Here is a 7,019-nt window from a genome sequence, read left to right on the forward strand (position 1 = left end):
TTCATTCATAGTGTTTTCCAAAATACATGCCAACAGCAGAGCACAACCTGAAACATCTGTGCATTTTTCCAATTATGGTACAAAATAATCACTTTCTATACTCTTTAGAACCAGCTGTTCACAGGCATTAATTGCCATGCCACTTACATGCTTGGGAACCGCTGCATTTGACAAAGGCACACATGTTAATTTGTTTACCACATCTGGTGCTTCTTCAGTGAATACCATCTTCATGGCAGATGGGAATAGATGAATCATTGCAATTATATAGTCTAAGAAAGCTCTGAGTTTTGATGGATAAAGTATCCAGTTAAATGGCGAATTTCTTCTGTTAAGACCTATATGAAAATTTCTCCAAATCCATCTACAAGCTTTTGTTTTATTTTATTTTTAGAAATTTATTTCAGTCTTATGACAACAATAATACTTCAAAAGACTGAATTCTTCCATGTCAAAATTTCATAGTATATGCCATGAGTATTTATAGGAGATAATCTACATATTGGTGTCCTCTTTGTTCTAAGTGTTCTAAGCACACCAAAGCTCACTGATAGAGTGATTCAGCATTGCTGGGTTCCAAAACCCAAGAACTGTTGGGACTACATTAAAGACTATGACTCTCATGGGATCTGCTTGGGAATGTGGAAAACCTTTATAGTCTCAGAAGGAAAAAATCATACACATATTTTTACTTGCTGATTTCTTCAGTTTACTTACACACACACACACACACACACACACACACACACACACACACACACACATAAATTATACTGAAGATATAGTCGGCCTGAGATAAGAGATGTGCATACGAATCTCAAAAACTGTATAGTCTTGTGAGATCTCCATGGAGGAACTATAAATATTAATAGTTTCTATCTCAGTACTTTTGTTTTTTTCAGAACCAGGAATTGAGCTCAAGCCTTTGTGCTTGCCAGGCCAGTGTTTATTCTACTGAGCTATGTCCCTAGACCCCTATCTCAGGACTTTTTAACCTATTTATATTCTTTATGCTACCTCCTGGGTGAAGAGTATTTGTTTGACAGTTAGTATGATTTGGATTTGGAGTCCTCCTTCAGAGGCCTCTTGTTTTAGTGCACAGAATGACACTCAGTAAGGAAGAGAAGCTCTAAATATGGAGCCATGCGGGAGATCTTCAGGTGCTATGCACTTAGAGGAAACAGTGGGGCCAAAGCCTTCCTTCCTCTCCATTTTTCTTCTTTGTGTTTATCATTGATGCCAAGGGGGAAGCAGATTTGCTGCATGACAGGCTCCCCACAATGACATGTTGTTTTTTGCTACAGAGTCAAAAATCAATGGAATCTGTCAACTGTAGACTGAGACCTTGAAAACTATGATTAAAAATGAGTATTTCCTTTTTTTCAGTGTATTTAGTTATGGTAATAGAAAGATATTACAGTCTAATTTGTTTCTTATTCCATGTGGCTGATTAGGAATTTATAGATCACATCTGAGTCCTCTGCTTATCCTGCCCCTTAGGAGTCCATATTCAATGTCAAAAGACCACAAAATTTTTGAAAATAATAATCACAGAGTTCAGAAAAAAGAATGATTGTATAAATATATCTTTTCATCCAAACAGAATGCTAAAATATCTATGGGATCATTTTACCTACATTCTTTCAGAGATTGTGTCTTTCTTGGAGACACAATTTCTTTTCCTACATTATAGATGCCTTGGTAAGTATGGATATGCCCTACTACTGTGATTTAAATAATCAGAAAATTTGTAAGTGATAATTAATAAGCAAATAAGAAGCATATGTTAGCATGCTGTCCAGAATAAAAAAAAAATAATTCTAAAATTAAAAATAACTGGAGGTCTACATTAAATTTTGAGGCCAGGCAGGACTTTTATTTGGAGATGATAGTCAAAGAGAGGTTACATGGAGAAGAATAGTCGAATGTAGCGTCATGAGAAGAGTAGATTTCGAGCACAGAGACAAGATGTGGGACAGCCTGACTTGGGGAAGTAGTGTTTTAGAACTTCAGTGAAAAGCTTTTTTTTAACATGTGAATGTGCACAAGAGGTGTGGCATAAGCAACTTTGCAACATGAGCACAGAAAATCAGCCATTGCAATCTTAGACCCTGAGAAATTTGAATTTTTTATTAGTTAGAGTTTCCATTTTTGGCAAAAATATACTTGATATATACAGTACAAAGGAGATGTTCATTCTGCTCATTGTTTCAGAGGGTTTAATCCATTGTTAACTGGTTGCAAGGCAGACATATGATGATGAAAACATACGTGAGAGTAACATTGCTCTATTCATAGTGACTAAAAGTAGAAACCAAGGGAAGAGGGTAAATGAGAGATATATATTCTTAAAGATATATATAACAACAAACCTCCAATGGAGACACACCTCCTAAGAGAACATTCAACTATGAGAACTTAAAATCTCACTCAAAAGCTTGCAAAACCATTTAGGTGAAAGTGAAGATAGATCTTCAAATCATGAAGACACCATTGTAGCTAGTGAAAAGATAAGAAAAGATCTCTTACAAACAACCAGAATGTAGTAAAAAATAATTTGTCACCTGCAAGATGATGCAAAGATGAACAACGTGAGACTAATAGGCATCAATGAGAAAGAAAGAGTCAATACAAATGATATAAAAATAATATGGGCAGAAGTAATATCAGAAAATTCCTAAATATGGGGAAACAATCTAATATTCAGTAACTGAAGCATACAGAACTCCAAATAACATCAACATAGTTAGAAACACACCGAGATATATAATAGTCAAAATCCCAGAAACTCAGCACAAGAATAATATACTGAAAGCTACTAGAGAAAATAAACAGATCACATTTAAAGGAAAACCCATATGAATAATGGCTGAATTCTCACAAACCATGTAGTCAAGAGCATGGAGTAGAGTACTTCAAATCCTCTGTGAAAACAAATTCCAGCCCAGATTACTATATCCTTCAAAACTCTCTTTCAAGATTGATGGAGAAGTGCAGTACTTCCACGACAAAGAACAAATGAATAATTTCATTATGACAAAGCCAACCCTACACAGACTACTAAAAGATGTTTTAGAGAGGGACCAAAATGATCTTAACTCCAGGAATGAGAACAGAGAGAGGCCACTAAATAGAGCAAAGAATTAAACACAGGATAAAAAGGACTAAACAACACCATGTAAATAACATGGAAAAATAAGTCAATACATGTCAATCATAACCATCAATGTAAATGGACTCAATTCACCAATTAAAAAGAAATAGACTGGCACAGTGGATTAGGAAACAAAATCCAATAATATGCTGCAAACAAGAAAAACACTTAACTCATAAAGAAATTCATAGGCTGAAAGTCAAAGGATGGAAAAGAATACTACATGCTGCAGCACCACAGAAAAAAGCAGGGGTAGCAATCCTGTTCACAGACAGTCTCAAATTCAAACCAAGAATGGTCAAATGAACTAAAGAAGCCCGCTATATACTGGTTAGGGGAAAGACTCAAGAGGAAGAGATAACACTCATAAATATATGCACATCAAACATGGGTGCACCCAGCTATATAAGACAAATCTTAATGGACAACAAAAATCTAATATCCAATACCACAATTCTAACAGGAAAACTTAACACACACTTATCCAAAAAGATAGGTCAAGCAGAGAAAAAAATTGCAAACAAGTAGCAGAACTGAACCACAGCTTGGAACAAATGGACTTTGTGGACATATACAGAATGTTCCACCCAACCACAGCTGAATACACATTTTTCAACTACACGTGGGACACTTTCTATAATAGACCGGACTAGTATATAGGTCATGCTTACGTATATGCAAGAAAACAGAAATAATCACATGAACATTGTATGAGCACAGTTCAATAAAAATAGAAATAAATGACAAATGAAACTAGAAAAAATCATAAAGACATGGAAAATAAATAACATCCTACTCAGCAACCAATGGGTCACAGAAGACATTAAACAAGAAATTGAACAATATCTACAATTCAATGAAAATTAAAGCATAACTTATCAGAATTTATGGGATGCTATGAAAGCAGTTCTTTAAGGGAAATTTATAGCTGTGAACTTACACATTAGCAAGACAGAAAGGAAAAATAAATACCCTAATATTACATGTCCGACATCTAGAAATGAAAGAGCAAACCAACCCCAAAACCCAAAGATGGGAAGCAATCCTAAAGGTCAGAGCAGAAATTAATTCAGCTGAGACAAAGAAAACAATTCAAAGAATTAATGAATCAAAATGCTGGTTCTTTGAAAGATTAAATAAAATTTATAAGCCCCTAGCTAATCTCAATCAAAAAGAGGAAAGAAAAAAATTCAAATATAAGCAATAAGGAATGAAAAGGGTATAATTACCATACACCCAGTGGAAATTCAGAAGATTATAAATAGCTACTTTGACAATCTTTACTTTCACAGAAGACAAAGAAGAAACGAACAGATTGCTAGAACAGTACAACTTACTAAAACTGAATCAAGAAGATATAAGAACTTTCAATCACCCAATAACAGCTAATGAAATACGAAATGTAATGAAAAAAAATACCGACAAAAAAGTTCTGGTCCTCATAGATTCACCAATGAACTCTACAAGAATTTTATGGAAAATATAATCCTTTTCTATTTGGAATGAATAAAAATATTTTGATTTATTTTTTCCATAATTATATTGAGAAACAAACAGCAATGATACAGTTTCAAACTAAATTGGTAGGACAGGTTCAATAATTAACACATTGCATACATTCTTCCTAGTGGTTAATTGCTGTACAAGATGTGGACTTTATATCCTATTTACAAACACCATTAGAACAAATCCCTCTATTCATTAAGAGAATGTAACTATATATCTATCCTTACCACTTTGAATACACAGATACAAAATTGACATTCATTTGTATTCCCTTTTTTTGTTAAGTTCTATTATTTGAATATCATAGGTGTGTAAAACTCAGCAAAATATTCTAAAGGAGTCCAGTAGTCCAAAATAGTATTGGGTCTTCCGCTTCACTGGCAATGTCAAAAATTGTTGACTGAGTCCCCTACAGGTCAACATAACAGCTTGGCTTTACTCCTTATATTTCATTTTTATACTTTTCTCCTGGATGTTTAAGAACAAAGTACAGCAGGACCTATGCAACAAGAGTTGTAGCTTTTGGGTCTGATAAGGTCAATGAAATCCCCTCAGGATTTATCCTGAGATCCTGTACCTCAGATTGTAGAACCTTTGTCAGTGTCAGCGATGTGGAAGAGTCACAGCCATTGCTTGGCCGATGTGCTCTCTGAAAGCCTGAGAGAATATTTTCTCTCCATGTGACTCTCTTTCACACACTCTACATTATTGATCACTTTCTTCTTCGGCCACATATTGTCCTTTGTCAGAAAATTTGGGACACTACCAAGTTACATGACGTTACAGTACAAGTTCTCATATGTCCTGAGTCTTAAATTGACCTTGGAAGGGTAGGGCCAAAATGTTGGCTTTCTTTGCTGCCCTCCTTTTTCTCTAATTTTGGTCTGCAAACTTAGGTTTTTAACCATCCAGAAGATAAGCTTATTGTTATTACCATACAACCTAGGATGTTAAACTTAACTTCACTATTTGTTTGAATATCAAACATCTTAGGCAAAATATGGAAAAGGTATTTTTAATCAAATATTGATATGTTGAACTTTAAGTCCCTAGAGAATATGATGAAAAAACTTTTAAAAATTAGAATATATTTTTAAAATAAGCATAAAGAATTATATATTTCTTATGTTTACACATAAGTCCAAAAATCTAACCATATACGACCTTGAAGCAGGTCAGTCCCACAATATTCCTTTTCCTGTCTCTTGCGTTCATTCACCACCGCCTTCCTTTTGAACAATCATCTACCCAAGAGACAGCAAGGCAGCAACTGACACGTCATGACAAACAGCCCATATTCAGAAGACCAGAATGACAAGCACTCCAAGCATAAAACTACTATAACAGATTACCATCTTCAGTGCAGTTGCTTATTTCACAGGCATAAGTACATATAGTTAGTTAGGGTGAGAATCTTTTCAATTAACTGCTAGATTCAAAAATCTTCTGGGGATTCTCAGGATCATTGCCTTGCCCGTCTTGTACGTATAACTGTATGGTTTGACATTGTCATGTTTACTAGCTCTTCACCTTTCCCTCTTTTGATAAATTAGTCCTTGAGATCCTGCTTTCCTTTTACTTGTATTATAAAATTTTATTTGTGTTTCTTCTTTTGAGTACTTATACTAGTGAAACTATACGATATTTATACATGTGTGACTGGTTTATTTCACTTATGAGTATATCTTCAAGTGGCATCCAATTCAATATAAAGGTTTCGAGTTTATCATTCTTAATAGCTGAATAGTACTCCATTGTGTAAAAATACCACATCTTTTTCAACCATTCCTGAGGTGATGGGCATCTTGGTTCTTTCCAAGATTTGACTATCACAAATTGTGCTGCTATAAACATAGGCACACATATATCCCTATGATATGATATTTTAAGATCCTTCGGGAAAATTCCCAGTAGATGAATAGCTGGTTTAAATGGCATTTCCAGTCCAACTTTTCTAAGGAGTATCCACACTAATTTCCATAATGGTTGCACCAGTCTACATTCCCACCAGCAGTGGAGAAGTGTTCCTTTTTCCCCACAGCCTCTCCAATATTTGTGGTTGGGTGTTTTATTCATTATAGCCATTCTTTCTGGGGTGAGATGATATCTCAATGTTGTTTTAATTTGCATTTCGCAGATGGCTAGTGATGTGGAGCATTTTTTCATATATTTATTCATTTGTTTAATTTCATCCTCTGAGAAGTGTGTGTTCATCTCGGATATCCATTTCTGGATTGGGTCGTTAAAATTTAGAGCCTTAGTGTGTTTTAGTTTTTTATAAATTCTAAAGAGCAGACTTTTGTCTGATTACTTATTTGTCATGAATTTTTTCCAGATGTGTGGATTGTCTTTTCACTTT

Source organism: Octodon degus, unplaced genomic scaffold (assembly GCF_000260255.1).
Source record: "Octodon degus isolate 3935 unplaced genomic scaffold, OctDeg1.0 scaffold00082, whole genome shotgun sequence".
Taxonomy (NCBI): domain Eukaryota; kingdom Metazoa; phylum Chordata; class Mammalia; order Rodentia; family Octodontidae; genus Octodon; species Octodon degus.